The 26,477-nt window shown below is 38.7% G+C and overlaps 1 protein-coding gene and 1 pseudogene across 2 annotated transcripts in view; both read left to right on the plus strand.

The window, feature by feature from the left end:
- Positions 1-26,477, plus strand: part of TPRG1 (tumor protein p63 regulated 1) — a gene marked incomplete at both ends in the record, with an annotated part of 97,549 nt that overhangs the window by 39,644 nt on the left and 31,428 nt on the right. The window lies entirely within an intron of this gene.
- LOC308517077 (ORM1-like protein 2) lies at positions 18,022-18,686 on the plus strand (annotated as a pseudogene). The gene is made up of 2 exons: positions 18,022-18,167; positions 18,367-18,686. The product of its transcript is annotated as an ORM1-like protein 2 (transcript).

The raw sequence follows: 26,477 nt of genomic DNA on the forward strand, positions 1-26,477 counted from the left end.
AAACTCTGTGCTTTTGTGATACTCCTCTATTGGTATAGCAATTTTCCAAAAGTCATTCATCTTAGAGGGCTAAATGATTTACCTAATCAATTACTCCTATGGAAAAAAAAAATGTCTCTAAATGTTTTCTGCTGGAAAATATTGCTGTTTACACACTGATTTGCTAACAAAAGCTGAGAGCGAAGGTCAGGCCGAGAAATGTCTTCCTGTGAGATGTCACACACTTATCTTTCCATTTTAAAATTTGCATTCTGCAAATTTAATGGACAGGCAATGCTGCAAAAGTGAGGCCTCAGAAACTGCTTGTGGTGGTCACCACCAGCCTCTCTGTAGAGATGCTGGCGAAAACAGCAGCTAGGAGCCGCCCCCTGTTGACACCTGAAGGTGGGAAGGAGGGCATTCCAGACATTACTCCATAGTCTCAGCCTTGCTCCCTGGGACCCAAAGGTCAGGAAGCTGCTCTGTGCCCCCAAGACTTCTAATTTGGCCTCTGATCCTCAGACAAGAGCTTCAAAGGGCCTCTGCTTTGCTCTGGGTGAAATCGGCTCGTGGCCCAGGCTGATTCTGCTGGCTTCGCGTCTGTCAGTGTGTTCTAATCACTGTTATAAGAGTGCTTCTGCAGAACACCTTGTAAAATATTTTCTATCACTCCAGCAACATCTCCTGTCTAGACAATCTAATTATGAGCGCAGAGCAAACAGCTGAAATGTATGCCGCCCCCAAGGGTTGCCTAACTCCAGGAATGGGGATGGGAAGACAGGGGAGGTGGTGGATGGCATTGGTTCCTTTTTGTTGACTTGACCAGAAAATTAAGCCCTTTAAAAGAATCCGGCTAACTTTTAATTAAAAAGAAATGATCTGGTGGAAGCGGGCATTTTGTTGTTTTTCCAAACTCAGTGGAGGATTAAAGGTACTGATTTATTTGCCTCCAATCACATCTTTTTCTTGGCTTCAAAAGCGGTTTGTGGTCTTTGCTTAAAAAAGAAAAGCCACTGATTTAATAATCCGCCCTCCTAGCACCATTCTGAAAATGAAAAGTGGCTCCCTACAGGTATGTTCTTTCCAAGTAGTGATCTGATTAATTCACAAGTCTTTTCTGAGCTTGGCCAGGTGGCTGGTCTTGTACATGACAAGGTCAGGAGACATGGATTCTATCCCTGAGATGTTCACAAGCTTAAGGGATCACACACACATACACACACACACACACACACACACACACTCATGCTTTGACCAGGATTTGGTTAGTGCTTTGGTGGAAAGTCAACAGTGTCATGGGCACATGAGAAGGAGAAATAATTTCTACTGGGAGGTGTTGGGAGATATAATGGAGAAGGGGTGATAGGAGCAGGTTTTTATAGAATGAGCAGAATTTGGAAAGAGAGATTGGAAGGAGCAGTGAGGTCCATATATAAGTAGACAAACGCCCAGGCAGTATGATCATGCCAGGCCTCCAAGGTGCGGGGTCCTAGTTGCTGGGAAAGTATGGTGGATGTTTCTGAATGGTTTTGAAGAATAATAATATGAGGATTTGGGGTTTTAGTTATACTAGGGCATGAGATGTTGAAAGTTTGGGGGGAGTTGCCTAAAAGAATTAGCATTTTGCTTCAGGAAGATAAGGGTAGTAACACTATTAGAAATGTCTTGGAGAAAACAGAAACTGTGGGAAAGAGCTGACCATGGAAGAGATTTTCTAATAGTAAAGTTGGGAAATCATAACAACCTGAATAGGGCCAATGGGTGATTAAAGGAGGGCATGGTGGGTGTGAGAAGACTTGGCTGAAGTAGAATTTCTGGCATGTGATGACTGGATTGGGTTTTCTAGTATGGGAGAGGGAGGGATGGATAGGGAGCCTCCAAGTGGAAGGTGAACTTTGTTTTATTGTGTAGTGTGCCTGATAGGCTATGGGAAAAGATGATGGTTGGGAGAAACTACTCATACAACCAACATTATTAAGCATTTGAATCACCAGTTGCTGTGCTGAGTATTGTGATACAATTGTGCTAAAGAGAGTTGTGCTAAAGAGAGTTTATTCTATCATGGAGCTCACCATCAGGAGGGCAAAGACAACAATCAAATAATCATACTACTATGTATAAAATTACAACAGCCCTAACTGGTTTGGCTCAGTGGATAGAGCGCCAGCCTGCAGACTGAAGGGTCCCAGGTTCGATTCCGGTCAAGGGCATGTACCTTGGTTGCGCACACATCCCCATTGGGGGGTGTGCAGGAGGCAGCTGATTGATGTTTCTCTCTCATCAATGTTTCTAACTCTCTATCCCTCTCCCTTCCTCTCTGTAAAAAAACAATAAAATATATTTTAAAAAAATAAAAATAAAATAAAATTACAACAATGATGGTGTTTTGAAGAAGAGATATAGTAAGTGTGTGAATTATCTATTGCCACGTAACAAGTTACCTCAAAACGTAGTACTGTAAAATAACATTTATTGTTTCTGTTTCAGAGTCAGGAATATGGATGGGTATGACTTAACTGCATTCTTTGTTTCGGGATCTCTCCAAAACTTCAATGAAGGTGTCACTGAGGCTGTGACATCTCAAAACTCAACCAAGGGAGGATCACTTTTAAGCTCACTGGTGTAGTTGTGGGCAGGCTCAGGTCCTCACTGGAGTTTGGCCAAACATATCCCTTCTCTAAGGCTACTGACAACATGGCTACTGGCTTCTCTAAGAGGGAGCAAAGGAGAAATCAAGAAATAGCAAGAAAAGTTGAGAAAGGTAGAAGCCACAATCTTCAGTTAACCTAATTGTGGAAGTGACAGCTCATCACCTCTGTCACTTCTGTTCACTAGATGCACCTCATACTAAGGGAGGCTATCACCAAAGGGCATGACTGTCAGAAAGTAGACATTATTGGAGGTCATCTGGGAGGTAGCCTACCACATGCAAGATATCAGAATATTTATTACGGGATTTAGACCCAAATTGGAGGGTGAAGATCAAGGCAGTTTTCTATGAGGGAGGGATTCTGGAGCTGGAATTGGAAGGATGAGTAAGAGCTGACAAAGTGAAGGAGGTTATGGAGAGAATATTTTGGGTAGAGGAGGGATATGCACAAAGGAAGGAGGGAACCTGGTACCTCTGAGGAACTATAAACAAGCTAACACAGTCTGAGCCACTGACGAGATTAATTCTGTATTTAGATGTAGATGAGTTATGGTATTTTGGAGAAGTTAGAGTTACCTGTCACTGCACTGGCATTCATTAGAGAATGAAGGGGTTCATAGTTAAAATTAGTTTGAAAGCTTTTACTCTAAACTAAAGACTGTCTCTGGAATTGCTGGGGAATGAGTCTGATTCAGTGTATAAAGCAAATAAAATTGCCCACTTATCTCTTAGGATAATTACTTATTGTGTAATGAGATAATGTTCATAAATCACCCTTGGCTTATTGGGGAAAGGTATTATATAAACACAAGGCTTTATCAGTGATGATGGAAATAGCTCTAGGGGATTAAAATCATATGTACATCTTGACGCTATAGCATTTTACTCCAAACTAAGAGACCTGCAAAGTTCACCTGAGTTCTTGAGAAATATTTTAGGTTAAGAAGTGGAGGCAGCAGAGTGCTGGGAGGTGATTGGAATGGGTGTGGGCATGGAGAGGCAGGGTGGGATTGGAAAACTCTTTTTTTAGTTCATTCACTCTAATAAAGAAGAGCATTGGCCCTTGGTAATCCTAGTTAAGTGAATATGACTCCTTAAAAATGCAACATGAAGACTCTATTTTGAGCTAGGAATGGGAAAATCTGAATTCTACTCTTTATACTGGCTTCTGTTTTTTGTGCATCCTTGAAAGAAAGTTGTTTTCCCCCTCAGAGCCTCAATTGATCCTATGAAACATGAAAGGGGTTAAAATAAGTGATCTTTAAGGTCTCTAGGCCAATGATTCATGATAATTTTATAATGTTCTTTCCAGTTTTGCTCCCATGAAATAAGAACCATAGAACTCATTATCAGCAGTCAAAGGGCACTATAAGCAATGTTTTGGAAATGTTTAACATTGGCAGCAGACCTAGAACTGTGGTGCATTTATTTTGCAGACTAATAGGAAGATGGACCAGGAGAAGAGAAAATAGGCCAGTTAGTGTTTGATCCACATTTTTCCAACTTCAACTGACATATTCTTCTCCTTTCTTCCACCGCCTTGCTCTTCTCTTATTCCAAACTCTCTTGACTTAGCCATGTATTTCTTATTTTTATATCATCTCATTCCTCATTTCCCTGTTAAAAACATCCAGTCAGTTATGAAGTGGGTTAAATTATTCTTCATTTAGGTATGCCTGATTACTGTATTATCCAGCCAACAGAGTGTTTACTTCACTAAATAAAGTATAGTTTTAAACACACAAGTAAAATATTTTCATTAGGTGGAAGTGAGGTGAGAGGTTATTAAGAGTCCAGTGTGTTGTCTTTCTTAAAGAGTAACTTCCTAGTTTCTCATCCTTCCTTCCCCAAATGCTCTCTCAGTAAATAAGATGATATGGCACAGTATCTGTCTCCCCAAATTAAACATTATTGCACTGCATAGGACTTTGTGCTGTAAGTTTAACAGGGAAGGAGTGTTAATCATTCACTTAACTCAAGGCCTGTTACTCAGAGACAAACTAACAGAGAGCTAGAGCCTGTTTTCTGATGGGAATAGGAACTTGATGAATTGGTTTGGGAGAGCCTAAGCCCTAATTAATTGGTGATAGAGGATCTGTTTCTGTGAGCAGAGAATGCACATGGTAAAATGCTTCTAGGAACAAGATGGTATCCATCAATTCAGATCAAGCATGAAGCGTGTAGAGTCAAAAGGAATGACTCTACAGGTATGCATAGAGAAGTGACCTTAAACCTAATACATAGCCACCTAAAACACCTAGGGTTATATTTTGTGCCACTTGATGATGGGCCAGCAGGCAGAGGAAGCTAGTTCTAATGTAAAACCTAATGTATAATTAAGAACAGCAGGTAATTAATATTGGCTTTTTAAATTAAAAAGTTGTTTTAGCTATTTTATGCAGTTCCAGTCATTGTGTGTTTTTGTTGCATTTTTTCTCCTTTGGGGTGAATTTGATATTGCTGTGTCCAGATTCTGCAAACAAGTTTTAATTCTAATAGTTTTAATGAGCTGATTCAACAAATGGAGGACAATGGTCTCATAACCTCTGTAGGGAAAGAGAGGTGAATTATATATTGGTCTTGCCCTCAAATAGCCTGAGATCATATAACACATAGCATGACAAACCATAAAGGAAGTATATAAACAACATATTAGGGGAGCACAGATGAACCAATTATTTTTTTAAGGGTGGGAATTTTTGCTAAAGAGACAACAGACTGATAAACTTTGGTAGAAAATGGTAAGATGACTCATAGGATCGGGGAAGAGTATTTTCAAAATAGGTGTTAATACCAAAGTATGAAAAGTTATTTTCAGAAATTTTGAGGAGTCTCCTGATTGACTGGGGAATAGGGAGAATGGAGGGAGAGAGAAGAGAGAGGGGGTAACCTATTCACAGGGAGTGTTAAATGGCAAGATATGGAAGTTTTATATATTTTTATTGGCTAATGAGAATCATAAAGGTTTTAAAGCATTGAGGCTTTGTGCATCTTTGTGTCCCTACAGCCGGTAGCACAACACTTACATGTGACAGGCACACTGCTGTGTACTCAATAAATGGTGAGTAAATGATTAAAGCAGGTAGTGGTGTGTGAGATGGATTGGAGCAGAGTAGTTTGATCAGATCTTTGAGTCAGTGCTAGAGAGAGGTATTGGATGATTGACCTGAGTGTGGAAAGGAGAGGTCATATATGAGATTCTGAGTATCACCCTCTTGTGTGCAATACTGACTAATGCCCCCAAACTCCAATAGTGCAAAGTCATTCCAGATTTGCTTGGATGGAGATAAAGTCTGAAAACAGAATTGCCTTGGGGTTTATGGCCCTACCATCTTTAGCAAGGATCAAGTTACATCACAGACTCTGATGAACTGGGCAGCAGGCAAGGATTTTGTCATGCATGCTCTTGACTTTGCCTTTGGGGATCTGTGCCAAGAATGCCCTGTATTTGATCTTGGGTGTGGTGCTGTCCACTCATTCATAATGCCCAGGGAGGCGTGTTGACAAGGATGGGTCGATGGCGGGGAATTACTGAGCTATTTCTTGGCAAATCTCTGGGAGGAGGCGTTCCCCAAATGCCTCAATCCTGTTATTTTTGAGTAATGGACTGAACCCAGGTGCCTGATTGGACAGGGCCACTCCCAATTTCTTCTAGATAAATATTTGGTTGCCAGGAGGTTATATTTAAATGAGAAATAACTCCTTAGGAAGTTATTGCCTAAGAATTCCTGCAGAGGGCAGGATCCCATCCCAGCTGGGAAATGCTTGAGAATTACCCCCAAACTGACACTGCGCTCACTATGTACTTACTGTGAGGGCATCCAGTTTGAGGTTCTACAAAAATCTGTTGCTCTGAATAACAAGAAAACCTCTCAGTGTTAGATACACTGCATTTCTTTAAGGAAGTACCCTGGTCTGTAGTGTCATTATGACAGGATTCTGAAGCACAAATGGAATCCAAGTCAGGGATTTGGCTTTAAAGAGAGAAATTGGTTCTCTGAAAAAGAACTAATCCTTTCTGGAATCTAAAGCACAGAGCCTGGGAAGCTAGGGAATTTGGATATTTTAGACATAGGGCATCTTAACTTTGCCCTTCTACTTGTAATTAATATTTAAATGTTGGCTTTTGGGGCCCAATCAACTTAACTTTTCTGTTCTCTCTATGGGGAGAACCCTCTTATATATTTTCTTTCTGTATCTTCACTAAATAAGATTATTAGGATTTAGCAATTAAATCTCATAACTATATTTTGAGTCCTCTTTCTTTAGAAATAACCCAACATCCTCAGTTTGTTTGTTTATTAAGAAAGGAATAGAGGACAAAACACAAAAACACAGCAAAAAAGACAGCAAAAAAACAAACAAACACAAAAAAGACAGGGCATACGACAAGTAAAAAGACTAACCTAACTTTCTGGGTCAAAGTTCAGTGTTTTTGATCCTCTTATTAATATCCATTGTAATAATTTTCCATAATAATATGTGGCATTGAAGTCCTATGCTGTGACCATCCCCATGGTTTTCTGAATCATCTCTTAATCACCAGCTATACATTATTTTGGTTATGTTTTTAACTCTTTGGACCCCTTTTACTTAGGGGTTGTATTATTATCCACTGACATAGGTTGCCTCAGAAAGGGGAGACCTTACCCATGTGCAGCAGCTTAAATTTAAGTGATAAAAGACTTGTTCAACAGATTGGGTTGGGCCCAGGGGCTGTGTAGGACATGTTTCAGTGAGAAGCTATCTGGAGGAATGGCATGATGACTTGGGGACACTTGTCAGAGAGTCAAAGTTCAGGATTTGTTTCTGCTAATTTATTGTAGGAAAAAGCCCTCTTAGTTATGATGTATTTAAATTCTTCCAAGGTGCTGTTATTATACTTTAACAAATGAGAGTATATGATAAGAAACAGAAGCTGAAAGGGATCTTAGTGTCTGATCCAATCTCCCTGGTTTCGTAGATATAAAATGTGGTCTTGCCCTGACTAGTTTGGCTCAGTGGATAGAGCGTCGACCTGCGGACTGAAGGTTCCCAGGTTCGATTCTGGTCAAGGGCACCAAAAAAAATAAAAAAAATAAAAAAAAAATAAAAAAAATGAAATGTGGTCTTGGGGGACTCTGTTCAAGACATCTAATGACAAGGCTGAGAGTAGAACTTAAAGATGGGTAAATAAGTAAGGAGGCTGTGCATTGATCTAAATGTTTATGTTCTAGCATGTTTATGTTTTCTTCTCCTTATGTCATCAGAGAACTGGGAATCTGCTCTTTAGGAGCATCTAGGGAACGGAGCATTGGTTATGCAGATAGCAGATGTGGAATTAGGGTTTTGATTTTCCATAAATGAACTCCCTACAAATTGGTTATTGACTATCTTCTTTCTTCTCTGTGTATATATTTTTTAACATTTGTAGAGCAATGAAAACAAAGTTTATGATCTTCTGGTGTCCTTCGAAATATATGATATTTTTATCTGGGTACTCTTAAAAATAATAATAAATGATATCATGAGGAGAAAAGAAGGGTATAGGTGGTTTTTACAGAAATTATACCATATGAAAGAAAATATGCCTGAATATCAGTGTCAGGAGTTTTGAACTGGACCTAGTTCAAGCATTTAACCCCTCATATATTTGTATATTGTCATTGTGGGGAAGAGACTTTCAAGAAAGGTTTCCCTGATTGCTTCTTAGAATTTTTTTAAATATATATTTTATTGATTTTTTACAGAGAGAAAGTGAGAGGGATAGAGAGTTAGAAACATCGATGAGAGAGAAACATCGATCAGCTGCCTCCTGCACACCTCCTACTGGGGATGTGCCCGCAACCAAGGTTCATGCCCTTGACCAGAATCGAACCCAGGACCCTTCAGTCCGCAGGCCGATGCTCTATCCACCGGGCCAAACCAGTCAGGGCACTTCTTAGAATTTTTAAACAACTATCCTTTAAAATTCTACTCATCTGAAATCCATGCAGTTCCCCTGGGTAGTTGCTGGTTGGCAGCAGAAGTGTTAAAGTGGTGGCCCATGGGCTAACCAGGATGGCAAAGGGGTAGTATTCATGTTCAATCAGCACTGAATATGTGTCCTAGTCCCCACTAGTGACACAACTGAGATTAGGTTTGGAGTGGCAGGTAGTGGGAGATATCTTTCTTTTCCCACTGTTTGTCACTGGTCATTTGAAAAGGGTGGTAAGTAATTATGATAGCCATTCCAATTTATGAAACAGACACTCTTTAAATATCTTACTGTGAATTCCAATATCACCACGAGTGAGGTGTTATCACCCCCATTTCACAGATGAGGACACTGACGAAGAGAAAGATCAACAAACAGACTCCAGGGCACAAAGCCAGCCAGTGCTTTACCTGAGATGAAACATAGATCCTTATACACCAAACCCATTCTTTTCTACCAAAGAACTGCTAAATAAGTAAAAATAAAGACAATGACAAAAACCTCATCTCTGCTTTTGAGGGGAATAAATCAAAGGGAGAGAGTGTCAGGCACATTTAGGCTAGAGAGAGAATAAGAATGCCAGCTCCTAGTTCTTAGTGTCCTGGATTCTACAAAACTTTTGCACACTCCTTATTTTTATTAGATTCACACACACACACACACACACACACACACACACACACACTTACATAGTAAATACAGGAGGTTGATTAATTTTGAATTTTACAAATGAAGAAACTGAGGCTCGCTTGAAGGTGAAGTCATTTTAAAGTTCTTGTTAAATAGTGTAAAATTGGGTTTCCGGATTACCCCGGCTAAGACATTCCCACTATATCATTCAGCCTTAAAGAAATGGGTTGTTTTCTCTACACAGGCAGTTCCCTTAGGCCTTAGTGCACAGTGTTGTGATAGTCCTCATTGACTTGATGGCCCTCATCTTTCAGCACTGGCTAATTCCTGCCTACACTTAGGATAATGCCTGTTTAAGCTGCAGCTGTTTACAGAGTCCTGCACATGGGGGATACCTCCCTCAGCTGGCCCATCATGCACATAATGAAACTGTGAATCTGTTGCTTCTTCACTGAAAGCCCTCCGTGGGTGCCAATGTTCAGACAAACCTTGCTAAATGATCCTAGTAGGAAATACAAAAAGGGTAATCTAGACATCTCAGATATTGTGCATGCTTATGTTTTACACTATTTATTTTTTGGATAGGATATAGATAAGAAATTCTTTTCAAATATTGAATATCTGAGGTTGTGTAATAAAACATCTGGAGCTATAATGGACCTGAGAAATTATCTAAGACCCAAAAAGGAAGAGTTACTTACATAAAGTCAAACTTATTTACAGAGGCATGGATGTCTGGGATGTCCTGATCCCCGAGAAAGAAGTTTGGCCTTGGCTTGGGAACCAAATATATGTGGATTTGAATCCTGACTGTCATTTACTAGTAGTAGATGACAGCAGTTCGATGTCTCTGAACTCTACTCTCATTTTTTTTTAAATATACTTTTATTGATATTTTTACAGAGAGGAAGGGAGAGGGATAGAGAGTTAGAAACATCAATGAGAGAGAAACATCGATCAGCTGCCTCCTGCACACTCCCCACTGGGGATGTGCCCACAACCCAGGTACATGCCCTTGACCAGAATCGAACCTGGGACCCTTGAGTCCGCAGGTCGACGCTCTATCCACTGAGCAAAACCGGCCAGGGCTCTATTCTCATTTTAAAAAGGATGTAATAATACCTACCTACTTTGATGGGCAATGGGTCAGTCTAAAAGCCTAATGTACTGCTTGTGTATTTGCCTTTCTTACACACCCTGATGCCCTGATGTCTCTCATTTGGTTTGAATTTTAATGAGATCATGTGTTACAGAGTTTACAGCACAGATTAGTCACATGATATAGAAGTACAACTCAGTCCTCAATGGGAAAATACTGTGCAATCAATCCCTTTATAATTTATTCACGTCATACGTTAACCACATTATAGCATGCTTTTGCCATATGTAGTTTTAGCATCTATTATTACATTTGGGATCTGCTTTGACTTGTATTCCTGAACCTGTGTAATTAAGTGTTATATTATAGTGGGCTTCACAGCATTGAGTAATGAAAAGAATTCTGGCCTTGTAATCAGGGGAATTTTGTGCCAACTCTGCCTGGCACCAGCTGGGTGATTATAGATGCCTCCTTCTGAGGCTTAAATGTGAGCATTTTAGTTCAGATAATCTATAATTCCTGATTAGTTTTAAGGTTTTGATTGTTTTTTTCTTTTAGTATATATTGAGATCCCAGTTTATTATGTCTGTATCACACTTCTAGTGTAGGGCAAACTGTTATTCTTCTAAGTCAAGTCAATTCAATAGTGGAAGATAAAGCTGAATTCCTAACCATAGACCTCTCCTGCTAAGTTGGGTGTCTTTTGTTTTTATACTGCAAGGGCTCAATACTAAATAGGATCAGCAAGTTGATTAGCCAACTCTGGCAAGGATAGATCTTTATAAATTACCCCAGGTTACAGGAAGGTGGCACTAGAGACTCTTCTCTCAGATAAATGAGGCCTGGGGTCTGGAATGGAATAGTCATAGATCTTTAATTGGAGACCACCTGATGGTGACTATCCAGCTTCTGTTTAAAGGCTTCTAGTAAAAGAGAATTCAATACTTCTCACCTTGCCTTTCCCACTCAGGGAGTTTGTGGTTAGAATGGTTTTTCCTGTATTGAGTTAAAATAAGTTCCCTTGAAGCGGTCAATTCTTGGTTCTAATATTTTTCTCTGTTGCTACACAGAATCAAGAGTCAGTTTAATAGTTCAACAACTATTTAGTTCCTCTTATATGCCAAATCCTGTGCTGAGCTCTGGAGAGAAGACATATGACATCTTTCTAAGGGCTTACAGTGTGGTTGGAGACACAGAAGAGTGAAATGTCAGTTGCAGAATGATGTGGCCAGTTCTGCTGGAAGTAGACATGGGGTGCCCAGGGGAGGAGGAGAGTAGGAAGGATATCCTACAATGTTTGAAAATCCAAGTATTCGTGTCCTCCTTCATCTGTAATTCTGGAAGCCATAGCAAGACTCCGGTACCTTGAGCTCTAATCCCAGTTTTGTTCCCATTGTCCCTAATGAACAATTCAGTCCATTTCCCATAGCAGAGACTGAAGGTAGCATCCTCTTATGTGATTAGTCTTTCACATTTTAAAATAAATAGGTGACACACTCATCTGATGAATCTGACCCCATATTTCCCACCCCACCCCCCTTTTACTCTGCTCCTCACTGATCAGCCTACAGAAGAAAATTAGTACTTAATTCTCCCTGCACCTGAGCCTTGTCAAGTCTCACTGAGCCCCCACTTCCATACTATGCGTCTGCATTGTGGTAACCTTTAGCTTTTGCCTGCAATGTTCTTAACAATCACTGAATTAAAAGCACACGTAGAGAAAACCCACAGAAATGTTGAGCATGCCCAGGCAAATTGAAAGTTGCCCCTGGGATCTTTGCATTGACCAGCACAAAAAAGATGACTAAGATAATGTCTGCCCACTCCTATGTGGAAATAATGCGTTTGTCTGGAAGCCAGTAAAAAAAAAAAATGTGTGTTGAAAAAATGGCCTTATGACAAGTTATTTTGTACTCCAATTGCCTTGATTCTTCACATCGTTTATTTATAAAAATTTTGCACTCCAATATTTTTCACTGATCCTTTTAGGATTTTCAGTAAAAGGCTGAAAGAGCCAGACTCAGGAGTCTGTTAGAACTGAGAGGGCATTATTCCACCTACTTCTGTCACACTCTGACCATTTATTTTCCCCCCAAATAAAGTGAAATGAAAATATTGAGGGAATGGGGCATCTCACAATCACTGGAGGGGAATCCCTTAATGATGGGATATGAAATCCAGTTTCTAAGTCCCATTACATAAAATATTTTCTCTGGAAAAGGAAAAAATCTAATTGCTATTTATACAGCCTACCTAGATAAATTTCAATGTTAGTGTCAATCTTTCTTGGGAGTATTTTATATTATGTAGAACTTAAATCAGAACATGTGTTCAAAGGGATAGTAAACTCACTGATTCTCATGTGTGATGAGAAGAGTGGAAATTGAAGCATGGGGCCAGGGAGTAGCACTGGGAATTCTCTAAGACCATGATATCAGAGTATAAATTCCCTAATGTAAATGTAATTTCAGTAAACTTTAAGCAATGATTTAATTTTTTTGCAAAAGAATCTCCACTTTCTGGTGTGTTTTTTTTTTTCTAGACTAAAGGGAATGAGGCATGTTCTTCAACTTGGCAATAGGTATTTCTCATCAGTTTAAAAAAATTTAGAAAGAGTTGACTGATTTTGACCATATTTAAAATCATGCAAATAATTATCAATTTTTACTTTAATTTTGATCTATTCTTTTTATAAAACAAATAAGAACCACTAAGTTTTCCCAAGAGCATATCTTGGGAATTCAGTGAATTTTGATACATGTATAAAAATAAAAGTTTATTATTGACTGCAATAATTATAATACACAAACCCTCTTATCAAATATTTATTGAGGTTAAGGTACTGCTTGCATTTATGCTTTTTGATTGTTCTCAGAAGAACGGAATAAAAAATGTATTCCTTCTAAGGAGGTCTGAGGCCTTTTTCTTTTTGACTGAACTCCTCCAAATCAAGCTTCTGCTTGACAAACTTGGTTTTGACACCAAGCAGTACGCATAAAGGTAACATTTCAAGTCAGGTTCAAACAATCTGTTCAAACAGAATAAGCATGCATTGGGTGTGAATACATGTACATCACTATGTTAGGTGTTATGATATAGAACTAAGCAACACAGTTAGTGCTATAAATAGTGCATATTTCATTAGCAGAGATAAGTCAAATATACGAACAGCTATGCTTTAAAGTGCAGTAAGCTTATGTCATTGCAGAGGAGTTGACACTAAAGAGAATTCATATAACTGTGGCTGTATCTGGGAAATATAAGGAAGTGGTATATGACATGACTTTTAAAGAAAGGATACCAGGATATGGTGAGGAGTAGTGTTGTAGCAATACATAGAAATGTTTAAAAATCTTTAAAAAACATTTAAAAAGGTTAAAAAGGTTTTCAAATGTTTGAATTAACTTTTCCGAAGTTTGAAGTGTGATGTTAAGCACATATACCTTCCTATCCTGAACATGTATGGATGTAAAGAGAGGGACAGGGGAAAAAACAAACAAACAAACAAAAAAACTGGTTTAGGTAGAAGGTGTAGCAAGAATAGAGGCACGTGGTCAAGAAATACCAGGGAAATGCTGAGGATAGAGAGTGGGTTTTGCTTGAGTGTAATGAATGCATAGTGAATGATAAGGCTAGAAATGGGGCCAGATGAAGGATGGAGAAATGTTTGTACATTCTTGGTAGCTGGAAGCTACAGCTGAATTTTAAATGGGGAAGTGAATCCATTTGATATTATTTCCCTATATCAGGTTCTATGTAAACTATTGAGAATTCAAAGAAAAACATAGAAAACCTCATACTTTAAAGTCTTCTGTGGGACAAAGAGTCAAATTTAATTATTTTAATATAGTTATGTGTCCTGAAAGATTCATCTTGTCCCAAAAGCTACGGGAATCATGGAAAGTTCTTTAAAGGAATTGAGCCTTAAGAATTGACTAAGGACTTTTGAGGTGGAAGAAATGAGAGATGCTGCTCCAATAAGACCCTGGAAATAGTCTGTGTGATTGCTAATACAAGGAACCCTGGGAGGAGAGATTCCTGCAGAAGGAGGGGAGCAGGACATTGAGGGAGGAAGGGAGACCAGTTAGGAAGCTGCTGCAGTAGAACATGGAAGACAGTGAGAACCTGAACTATTCAGATGTCTATGAGGATAAAGAGATAGTTATTTCTACAGAAGAGGCAGTAGCAGCAGATGTTGATTTGATGCTTTAACTGGAGACTGGGGTGGGAATTGCAAAGAGGGAAAAGCATGAGAAAAGGAGTTAAAAATGGCTATAATTGGAAGTCTGGGAGGCAAGGAGAATGGTGCTGCTATTAGGAGGGATACAGCCATCAGGAGAAAATAGTTTCAGGGGAAATGTGTGGAATTCAGTGTTGGGTCACTAGTAGAAAGCCAAATCTCCATAAAACCAGGCCAGGAGCAACATTTCTTGATGTAATAGTTTCTACCTTTTATCTTTTGGAAAATTTCAGGCCATAGCACAAGTGCTGAAATATTGCCTCAAACTCATATTAAATAAAGTATTGATGTCTAAGGCAAAAAAGACCATGTGCGTTAACTACAAACTGTGCAAACCAGTTGTCAGCTCCTATATAGATGCTCCTGGAATTATGGTGGGGTTATGTCCTGATAAAACCATCTCAAGTTGAAAACTATCACCAGTCAAAAGCACATTTAATACACCTAATCTACTGAGCATCACAGCTTAGCCTAGCTGACCTTAAGTGTGCTCAGAACACATACATTGGCCTTCAGTTGGGCAAATTTCTTGAGTTTTATCTCAAGAGAATAATCACCTTCCTCTTCTCGCCAGGGGCAGGAGACATACTCAGATGGACATTTTGTAGATGAGATGGGATACAAAAACACATAAGAATAAAAAAAAACAAAAACAAAAAACCAAAAACACAAAAATGCTGGCAGCACAGTACACTGCAGAGTGTGGTTGTTTACCCTCATGATTGCAAGGCTGACCAGGAGCTGCTAATCTCCACAGTTCCCTGCTGCTATCAGGCCTCATAGCACTAGCCGAGGAAAAGGTCAAAATTCGAAATCTGAAGTATGGTTTCTACTGAATGAGTATTGTCTTTATACCATTGTATAGTTGAATTATGCTAAGCAGGGAACATTGTACTCTTTCTGGTCTTGGCTTATGGATGTTCTAAATAATAACGTGGGATTATTTATGATGATAGGTTGGCACTTTTCAGCAAGCTGCTTTCTCGGAAAGGGACCAACAGATACAGGGTTTTCTCAAAACACCTAATTTTCATTTCTTCCTTCTTTCTTTCAGTTAGTGGCTAAAATTAGGGACTAGTGGACCACATGTATAGATTTAATGACCCCACATGCTTTTGAGATGAATCATGGTGGCCTCCTCTCTGTGCTTCCTCATTACTTCATTTCCAACTCCATTTCTGTCTCCACTATAATTGCAGCACTGGGTGAGACGCTGCTTGAGGAGGAATTAGCTGAACTGTGGTGGTTTGGCAGCAGAAGGATAGAGAGGAAATAACATGGAACAGGAGGTTTGTGTGAAACATGTAGCCTTGTGGCTTTCTGCCCAACCAAGGCAGCTTCCGCTACAGTTTCCCGCCCTCCTAAGGCTTTCAAGGCATTAAGTGCAAGGTAGAGGTAAGTCTACATGAGGCATTTGCCCCAAACATGATTATCTAGATATGCAGAGGCACTTTAAGCACACACACATTCACAGAGCTATTACCCTAAGATCTCAGGGGAAATGTAAAACTACACTGTTTCAAAAAAACAGTAAATACAAAGCAATAAGAGGAATTGATTTGAGTGCTCTGATGGTTTGGTGGTGAAAAGAATGCAAATAGTAGGATGAAGGTAAGAATGGGAAAACAACATAGCTCAATTCTATTAGAAGCAAGAGCTTTTTTAAAAATGTCTTTTTTTAATTTGTGATTGAAACCTCCAAAAATCAAAATGTGTCACTCATCAGGACTTTGCAGTGGGTAAACCAGTATATAGAACATAGAAGACTAAATAAATGAAAGTGTATGGGCTTAAAGTGCTAACAGCTAATTAATTAAGGAGATCAGTTGTTGGAAAACAATTGAATGTATAGGCAAGTTAAAAAACAACAACAACATATTGAGGAGCATAGATAGCATCGATCCATGAACTAGAATGTATTTTACAGCTTTACTAGTTCAATCCCACATTCTACATTGGAATCACTAATATATTAGCTTGGAACTGGGTCACTGGTGTGTGCCCCAACATGCTCAGAAATGGGGATCTCACTGGAACCACATAGAGCCTAATTCTTCATATCCATAAATATGTTTCAGACTTATGAACTTTAAATCATGTGCTTTCTCAGATGTGTGTCTCCAGGCTGATTGACCCTCTTCACAGAGGGCATTCGCTTATATCCAAGATCTCTATCATCATGCCTTTCCTTGTACCCTTGGTTGCTTGATTTAGAGTCGGAGACTCTTCTTTTCATGACACCTTGTCTTTGTGGAGTTGAAATAGTGCTATGACCCCAAGGCTCAGGAGCAGTGAAGGGCCTGGATAACCTGCTGCCTGGATCATTAGGTCTAGTTCCTATGGTGAACATTTGGGTAGTGGTTGCTGCTCCCGTGTATTGGGAGAGAGCCTCAGGTGCCCAGAGGTTGGTAGGAGTTTGCACTGTCGTAGCTTTGGTCTTCTAGCCCAGTATGAGGTGTAGAAGCTGGTGCTGAAAAGAAGATCACTCTTCCAGATCCATCATATCACACTTTAGTAACATGTAAATGATGCTATGAACAATGCCTGTTTCTATCCATCTTGTTACAGTCCATGTGCTCACTATATAAGGTTGGATGTGGTATCATGGAAAGAGACAAGTGCCAAGCACCTATGCTCTGTGCTCTTAAGAAGTATGTACGGAGTATGATATAATAAAATTTCACAAGTCACATCTTTCAAAATGTATTTGAGGTTAGGTATGTTTTAGGCTGGAAGTCAGCAGACTTTTTCTCTGAAGGAATAGATAGTAAACATATTAGACTTTTGGGACCACACAGTATCTATTACAACTATTCAACTCGGCTGTTATAGAGTGAAAATAACAATAGACAATACATAAGTGAATGGATGGGGTTGTGTTCCAATATACCTTTTAAAAAAAAAAAAACAGGCAGTGGGCCAGATTTGGCCACAGGCCCTAGTTTGCCAATCACTGCCCCAGAGGGTGGACAGTTAGCATAGTGGAGAACAGTCCTTGGCCACCTACAGTGAGGCCCTGTTCTGACCTGTTCAACATTCCTACGTATGATTCAGTTGATGGCAGAAGACACACCTGGTAAATCTGCAAGTTTCAGGAAATCAATGTTCTGTCATATATTTTGCAATGTGATTATGGTGCAGAAAGCGGCAGCTATAGTCTATTGGCAAAGAGCATTGCCTTCTGAGTTAGATGAACCTACTTAAAATTACAGGTTTGCCACTTTCTACTTGGGGGAATTCTTCCTAACTTGCGTAAGTTATTCAGCCTCTCTAAGTTTTATATTTTTCACCTATAAAATAGACAAAATTTTACTTGTGTCAAGAGTTATTGCAAGGATTAAATTACATGATGTATATAAAATATTTAATGCAATGTCTGACACATAGTAAGCTCTCAGTGAAAGGTAATATAAAAAACCTGACTGGAGTGCTGTGCCCCTAGCCAGCCAGCTACTGAAGCGTGCAGGATGAATGTGGGGGTGGCACACAGTGAAGTAAACCCCAACCCTGGAATGATGAATAGCCTGGGCCTCTGGCTGGCCACGTCATCTTGGTAAGACTGCTGCCTGTTGTTCTACTCTCATCCCTTTCATCAGCATTCCTGTTGTCTGGAAACAAGGATTATTTTAATGTTACAGCACTGAAAAAAAAAGTATTATAGTGTGTTATTTACCAGAATATTTACAAGTTTCTGTTGACCTTGTTGATTGAGCATGACTGCTAAATATTACATAATAATAAAAAGCATTTATCAAAACAGTCTTGCAAAGTAATACTTTGAATACAGAAACTTGCATAATTTAGCCAATCAGCATTCGTGTTGAACAACATCATCCATAATTTGGCTATGTATGTCTTCCAACATGTGGTGAAAAGAACACCCTTTGAGACCACTGATCAAGAGAAGGCTCAGCTACTGACACAATGGGAACAGGTGGACTACATGCTCCAATTTACTTCTTTCTGCAAATTCCTCAACATCTCTTCTATTGCACTCTACTTCCTAGCCATCTTCTATGCCATGTCTGATGCTGCTCACTTCCTCATCAACATAGCCTCATTGCTCAGCATATCACTGTCTAAGTTGACCCAATTTCAAGGGGTTCATCTCTTTGGCATCAATACATACTGAAGGAGGGGCTGGGGATGATGGAACAAAACATCTTTCCCTTTTCCATGCTGTCTTCTATATCTTGAAAGACTGAGAAATATATAATTTCTCCCATATTTCCAGAGTAGGAGTAGGTTTCTATGAATCAGAAAAGGCAGGTGAGGTAAGGGATACATCACAGCAGGAGGCCATGTTTGGACAGCTTATTTGGCGATTAAGTTTTTCTATATCTTCCACCCCCATTACCTTCCAGTTCTGTTTCACTGTGTATTTTCCTTATAACAAGGGCAATTTTTTCCCCCCAAAACAAGTAAAAGAAAAAGAAAAACTTCACTGAATCAAGAACAAAAACAAAGGAAGCCATCTGGTTTCGGGGAGAAATACATAAGCTGATTCCTCACACAGAGGCAGACTTCCCAGACTACTACTGCAGGTTGTGTTAGAGACTTGTTATCAAGTGTAGGTTATGACTTTGGATAGAACAGTGCAGAGAGGTGATTCCCTCTCTAATGAGGCTTTTATGGAAAGTTACAGAGGAGGAAATCTGAATGAGAAATTAAACAGTATTCAGCCCTTCAAATAGGCAGATGAATTAGAGGACGAGGTCTCAAACATAGAGTAAGAATACTTCAGTAGATCACAGATCTTTATCCAGAAGATCTGTGAGCTGGATCTATAACCACTTCCTCTTATTAGTATCTCTTTGGTTGGATGGGATTCCTATTGTAGAGAAGGGTAGGGAGTAGTGACATTATTACACCTTATCTCTTGCTACTTAGGGATTTTGCTGTTAATGTAAATCCCACATCAGCACCAGTTATGTACAGGACTGTCTTAATGCTAGACTAGAGGATATTTCATATGATGAACTAGGTCTTACTTAGTTTTGGGCCCTAGCCTAGGAGTAAAAGGTTTTTTAAAGTATGAGTGTCATACTTGAAATAATAGATTAGCTAAGAAAAGGGATATCATAGCCCATGGGATAGAGTAAATATTAAAAGGGACTGTGGTCTAGTCAGCAGAGGTTTTTACATGTTCATTACAAAAGAGAAACTATTTTAAAACTACCTAGTACTCATATTTATAAATAGAGAAAGAACATCAAAATAAAATGAAAAATGAGGAAATATTAATGAGTAAAATAATAAAGGTAAAGGTTAGTGCAATGAACAAATCATCTAAAATCTGATTCATTTTAAGACAAAATAAGGAAGATACAGCTATTTTTTATTACAAATAGCAGAATATTAGTAGTCACTAATATCACTAATATTACACAGAAGGAGGTAAAATTAGGAATGAGGAAAAGGTAAAACCACTGTTTGAGAAGAATTTAAAATAATAACAAAAGAATACCACATATAATCTTGTGTAAAAATATTTGACATCTGAGAGGAAACAGATGATTTCTTGGTAAAATACAAAATATAAACACTAATACAAAAAGAAGAAAGCTTTATAAGACATATTTTCATGGAAAATGTTAGAAAAATGAATAAAGATGTACCAAAAGTGCATCCAAATCCATATCATCACTTTCTTATTTGTAAGCAACTAAGCTTATTTTAATGTCCTTTAAACTATTAGAAAAACAAGCATGAGCATCATGAGTGAGAAGAGACTCAGACACTTCATTTAATACATGTATTATAAGAACTGAAGAACTTGTAGCTCTTCTTGTCTTTCTCACCTACTTCTTCCATTTTTCCACTCCCCTGAGCTGTGGTATAGAGACAAGCTCCTAAATCTTTCCCAGCTGCAACTCTATAAGGCTAAAGGAAAGCTGTGCAGTTGGAGACATGGAGAAGCCTTGGCTCTCCCATTAAATGTGTTGTCCTAATGGGAAGAACACAGGACCTGCAAACAGCCTGATTTAAAGCACCAACCTTACTATTGCTGTTTCCATTACATGTAGGCAAGTTAACTCTTTTGAATCTTCGATTTTCTCTGTAACATAAGGATGATAGGATTGTAATAAAGACTAATGGATAGGGTACATGTAGCAGACAATGTTGATTACCTACCCAACAACAACTTACCCCTTTTTTCCATTCTAGTTAGAACTAGTTTTATTTATGTAACAACTCTTTTCTGGAAAGTCATGTGATTCGGGGAAGGTGATCCTCAGGTTCAATAGATGTACGCAATTGGTAAACTCCCTCCCTGGTGAGCTAATGCTTTAGGCATGAGTTAACCCAATTCAGTCCCAATAGTTAACATGTAATGGGACTTACTATGATCCAGATGCTGTTATGATTCAGCATCCTGTGACATAAATATTATTATTAACTTCAATTTATAAATGAGGAAACTAATGAAGAGAGAGGTTAAGTAACTGGTCCAAAGAAACACAGCTAATTAGTAATAGAGCTGGATTCAAACCCAGGAGACTAGCCCAGAGGTTCTCAACTTGTGGGTCGCGGCCACTTTGGCAGTCGAATGACCCTTTCACAGGGGTTGCCTAAGATCATCCTGCATATCAGATATTTCCATTACGATTCATAACAGTAGCAATATTACAGTTATGAAGTAGCAATGAAAATAATTTTATGGTTGGGTCACAACATGAGGAACTGTATTTAAAGGGCCAGAAGGTTGAGAACCACTGGTCTAGCCCCATAGTGCCTCTTTTATAAGTGGAGATCTTCTAGACCAGTGGTTGGCAAACTCATTAGTCAACAGAGCCAAATATCAACAGCACAATGATTGAAATTTCTTTTGAGAGCCAATTTTTTTAAACTTAAACTATATAGGTAGGTACATTGTTATTAACTTAATTAGGGTACTCCTAAGCTGGCCTTTGCTAAAAACGCCCTCTATCTGAGGGGTCGACCTCAGCGAACGTACCCCCATTTCTTCTAACGCCACTTTTTCAAAATAGACTCACCCAGGCTGAAAACCGACTTCTGCGCATGGGCCACAAAGTTTCAATCGCACTGTACATGCGTGCCCGCACATGGTATTTTGTGAAAGAGCCACACTCAAGGGGCCAAAGAGCCGCATGTGCTCACTAGCCGCGAATTGCCGACTACTGTTCTAGGGGAATTCAAGGGAAACTTTTCTTTCTTTCTTTTTTTTTTTTTTTTTTTTTTAATGGAAAGAAAGAGCTCTATGTTATTGAGTCTACATGTAAAGCCTGGAACAACTTTAGCTCTCTTGTTACCATGAAAGGAACTAAGGTGAAATGTGGAGGACAGCAAAGCAGAGAGATTGAAAGAACCTGGTGTTTAAAAATGACACTTAGCTCCTGAGCCAAACAACCCTAGAGCTGTGTTATTGTGGATTTATGTGTGCATGCATGTGTGTGTGTCTGTATGTGTGTTATTGGGATACTGCATAATTATCTAACTTATGCAACACATATAATTTTATAAATATAAAATCAAAATGTAATTGGCATTTTTTCATCTTCCGTAATTTCTAATACAAACTAAATTATGCTTGGGTTTCACATGAACTAAGGGCGAGCTGAATAGGTAAATTTTTTCTCAGTGACTTTAGTTTTCTGGTTTGACTCTCATTTCTGCTCAGGAAACTACTACTGTCTTTATATTTTTTTCCTCTTATCCCAGGATACAAACCAGTACCCAGGAGAGACCTTAAAAGGCACACACAGGTTATAAATGGTTGCAAAGAGGCTGAAAGAGTTCCCTAACTCAGGGCAATGTCAGCAGGCATCATAACCCTTTCCAAAATAAATGAAGCACAAACAGTGGAATTTCAGCATCAGCCAGTGGGTGAAGTTGGTGTTATTTTGGGCAGTGGGTGATCCAGGCGCTCCTGAAATCATATCTTGTAGGAGTGTGTGTGTTTTTTCAGCATGCCAGGCCAGCTCTGCCTGCTGCTTCTACGCACTCTCCTAACACCTTTGTCTGCCTGGACATGCAGCTCAGAAGGCAGAGAGAGTGGGGGAGAGGGCATTCAACATGTGGTTTTGTGCCTCGTTTTGTTTTTGTCTTGCTTTTCCTTTATCTCTCCTCTCTCTCATTAGTTCTCTCTCTCCCTCTCTTTCTCTTCTGTCCCATCTGTCTGTCTGTCTGTCTGTCTCAGTCTCTGTCTTCCTCTTCCCTTTCCCCCTCTTTCTCTTTGCCTTTCTTTTGTAGGTGCTTTAATGAAATCATATGTTCTGGATTTTTTACAAAACTGTCTGGGGGGCACTTCAAAGAATACCTCTCCCATCTCCTTGTTTTGATTATTTCGAATCGGCATACACAGCTGCCTCCCACTCTCCACCCCCCCCTTTTTTTTTTAGTAAAACCACAATCTACTCTGCAAATCACTGCCTTTCATTTTGCTGGCTGGAGGGAGAACGGATGAGATAGGCAGGATGAGAATGTGGAGAGGGGGATGGGGAGATAATGACAGATTTGATGATAATTAATATTTTCTGTCTCTGAATAGTGAAAGTCTCATCCAAGTCCCCCAGCCAAGCTCAAGTTAAACTCTTGGTGTGTGGGTTTAAGCTCTGCAACCTGGCATGCTGGGGCTGGTTTAGAGGGAGTGATCCTATATATGTGGAATTCTGTGGTTCTCTTTTATTATTATTACTGAGTAAACCATGCATATCTAAAAAGGAAACTTTATGTCAACCCACTCTCAAGGTGAATTAATGTATTCGTTCTGAGTTACCTCGCCCATAATTTAAATTACCAGAAGGCTTATGTATTAATTATCAAAGGCTTTGGAGTTCCTCGACCATTAATTTTCATTTCTCTATCAAACTTCAGTTATTTGTGCCTCATGTTTGTGCCTATCTTTTAATGTAATGGGACAACTTAGATCTAATGGACTGGTAATAATCTTTCAGATCCATTAAATAGGTATTCAGCTTCCTTCAGAGTTTAGGACTGGGAATGTCTCCAAGGTAACTTCCTGGTTTTATTCTGTTGTTTTTCTTCAAAATAGCCAATTAATAATTTACTTTATAGCAATAATGGAAATGAATAAACAAAATAATATTTTTTTAATAATGTGATTTGTTGGAAATTTTGATGCTATAAAATTAGAGTACTTTATTTTTTTAAAGGATATGTTTTAATAGAGTAACTGAATGCAGTTAGAGGTGACTGACCATGAAATTGATATCTTTAACCATTTCCTTAACGATAATATTAGATAGAATCAAGGAAGCGAAGAGAGAAGGTATTTCCATGACAGGGTATGGTCAGGGCCACCAGTCCAGCACTCATTTAACAAATGTTTGTTAAACTGAGCGAGACATGGGAACTTCACATCCATTGTTGCATTTAATCCTCATGAGAATCCTGGGAAGTAAAAAAAAAAAAAATTTCTTTTAAAGAAACAAAAAGTAAGGCATGAGAAGATGAAATTATTTGTCCAGATCACATAGTTAGTAAAGTTAGTAAGTTGCAGAGCCAAGATCCAAAGCTAAACCTTGAGTTACATAAAGCAAAGATATGGACTGAGGGATTAACACTTTAAATTTACTTTCCTATTTTCATGTTTGCAATAAACAAGAGATTGGACACTTCCCTACTTCTATAATCAGAATTGCATTAAAAGCAAGGGCAGACCAATGATATTTAACAAAAAATGCATGCACAGATATTATAAGGACAGGCATCTGTGTAGTCCCACTATTGTTCCCTAAGTCTTGGTCAATGTTTCTCCATTAACTCCTGGAGGACAGCTTCCTGTCTGTTATCCAACCCCAAATTTTCTTCCTCTTTTAAATTCCTCACTTTTTCTTAAGATGATCTTGGTTATTTTTCTACAATACTGCTTGCCACATTGTTGGGAGAAGACAGGTGCTGAGAGTAGTTTGGAAAGTTTTCTGCACTTTGTCTTATGAATCTTTCTTTTTAGGATCTGCCAGACCTGTGAAAGGTGACCCTCAGTGCTGAGTGCTACGAGGCTCCACTTAATGATAGTGTGAAAGCCTTTCTGTGTCAGAGAGGCAAGGACCCTTTGACAACATCAGGCCCAAAGTGTTCTGTGGAATCGCACACATCAGAAGGACATTCAGTGCTCCAAGCACATGAAGAAATATTTGATTGCATAGAGACAAATAGATTTATTACTCATGCACTTCCAGAATGCTTTGGACTAATGTGCATTGAGAATGTCTAAAAAAAGTCTTTCCCAAAGTTATTGATTACAAATGTGATTACGGATCTTAATTTGGTATGAAAATCTTATTTTTTATAAAGGAAAACTCAACTCTAACTCATTTTTTTCATTTCCTGATGAATTTAACTTTTTAAAAATTTTAACACTTTTAATGTTGACAGTATAACAGATATAAATTATCCTCCTTACTCCCCTCTGCCAAGCCCCTATATCCCCCAGGCCTACCCCATGGATGCACTATTGTCTGTGTCCATGGGTTATGCATGTAAGTATGTAAGTTCTTTGGTTTATCTCTTCTCATGCCCTCACCCCTAAGATAGGTCAGTCTGTTCCATGCCTCCATGCCTAGGGACTTACTTTGATTTTGTTTATAAATTCATTTTATTCATTAGATACCACAAAATAAGTGAGATTATGTGATATTTGTCTTTCTATGATTGGCTTATTTCACTTAGCATAATAATCTCTAGTTCCATCCATGTTATCTCAAAGGGTAAGAGATCCTTCTTTCCTACACCTGCACAGTATTCCATTATGTAACTGTACCACTGTTTTTTATCCACTCATCTACTGATGGGCACTTGGGCTATTTCCAAATCTTAACTATTGTAAATAATGCTGCTATGAACAGAGGGGTACATTATTAATTGCCATCTTCTTTGAATCTAATAGCATTTCTTGTCTAACTTTATGTCCTAATCCCATTGTAGCACTTTGCTCCTAACACAAGGCTATCTTCACAGTCAGGGCACAATGAATCTACAGGTGAATAGACATGTCACTGAATACTAGATCTCAGAACTCTCTGTGTCAGAGGACAGGGCTTTTCTTATTTATTGAAAAAAATCAATTTGTTTGCATATTTTTCTAGATTTAAAATAAAAGTACTGTGTATTATTTTCCTATAAATGTCCCAACCACTTAAGATTCTCTGAAAGAGCAAGACAATATTTTGCTGAGAGTTATTAAAATGTTTGTTTTAGTAGTAATCTGCAAATGTGATAATAGATCAACATGAATAGGAATAAGAGGGAAAGTGGAAGGCAGTAGAGGGGATGAGAAAGGAAACAAGAAATACCTTAGAGACCCTGCCAGTTCAAAGGGGCTCTATTTTTCTGGAGAAGTGTTTCTAGTATCTGAGTACTTTGCTCTGGATGCTGATGATTTCAGAGAGGAAATAGTCAGAACTGCTGCTAGTACTGCTTGACTGTTCTAAGTGCTGAACGCATCACGATATCTACCATTACAAATGTTATTTTGATTGAAGATGCTCAGTTGATGTTGCCCAGAAAAACCACTGGGCTTTTGTAATGACTGCTTAAAAATCAGCATTTTCAATGAGTATTCAATTCTTGAAACATAAATATAACTGAAATGAGTTTATCTTTGATATTCCCCCCTCCTCAATTTATGGTATGATTTTTAAAAGGGAAAAATTTCAGGTGGGAGTGTGGGAGAAAATTTAGAGAAACAGAGTCCACAATGATGAAGTATGACTTTATCACCCAACTATGGAATCATGTAAATTAGCATTTTTATTTTTTAACAAAAAGTTTATATCGGAAGCAGTGGCAAAGGGGTAGTAAGAGAGAGAGAGAGAGAGAGAGAGAGAGAGAGAGAGAGAGAGAGAGAAGAGACAGAGAGATATATCTGGGTGTGTGTGCATATGTATGTACTCACTAAAAGTTCAGCTAAATAAAATTAAGTTTCAAAATTTTTAAA

This window comes from Myotis nattereri (assembly GCF_964212035.1).
Source record: "Myotis nattereri genome assembly, chromosome: 3".
Classification (NCBI taxonomy): Eukaryota; Metazoa; Chordata; class Mammalia; order Chiroptera; family Vespertilionidae; genus Myotis; species Myotis nattereri.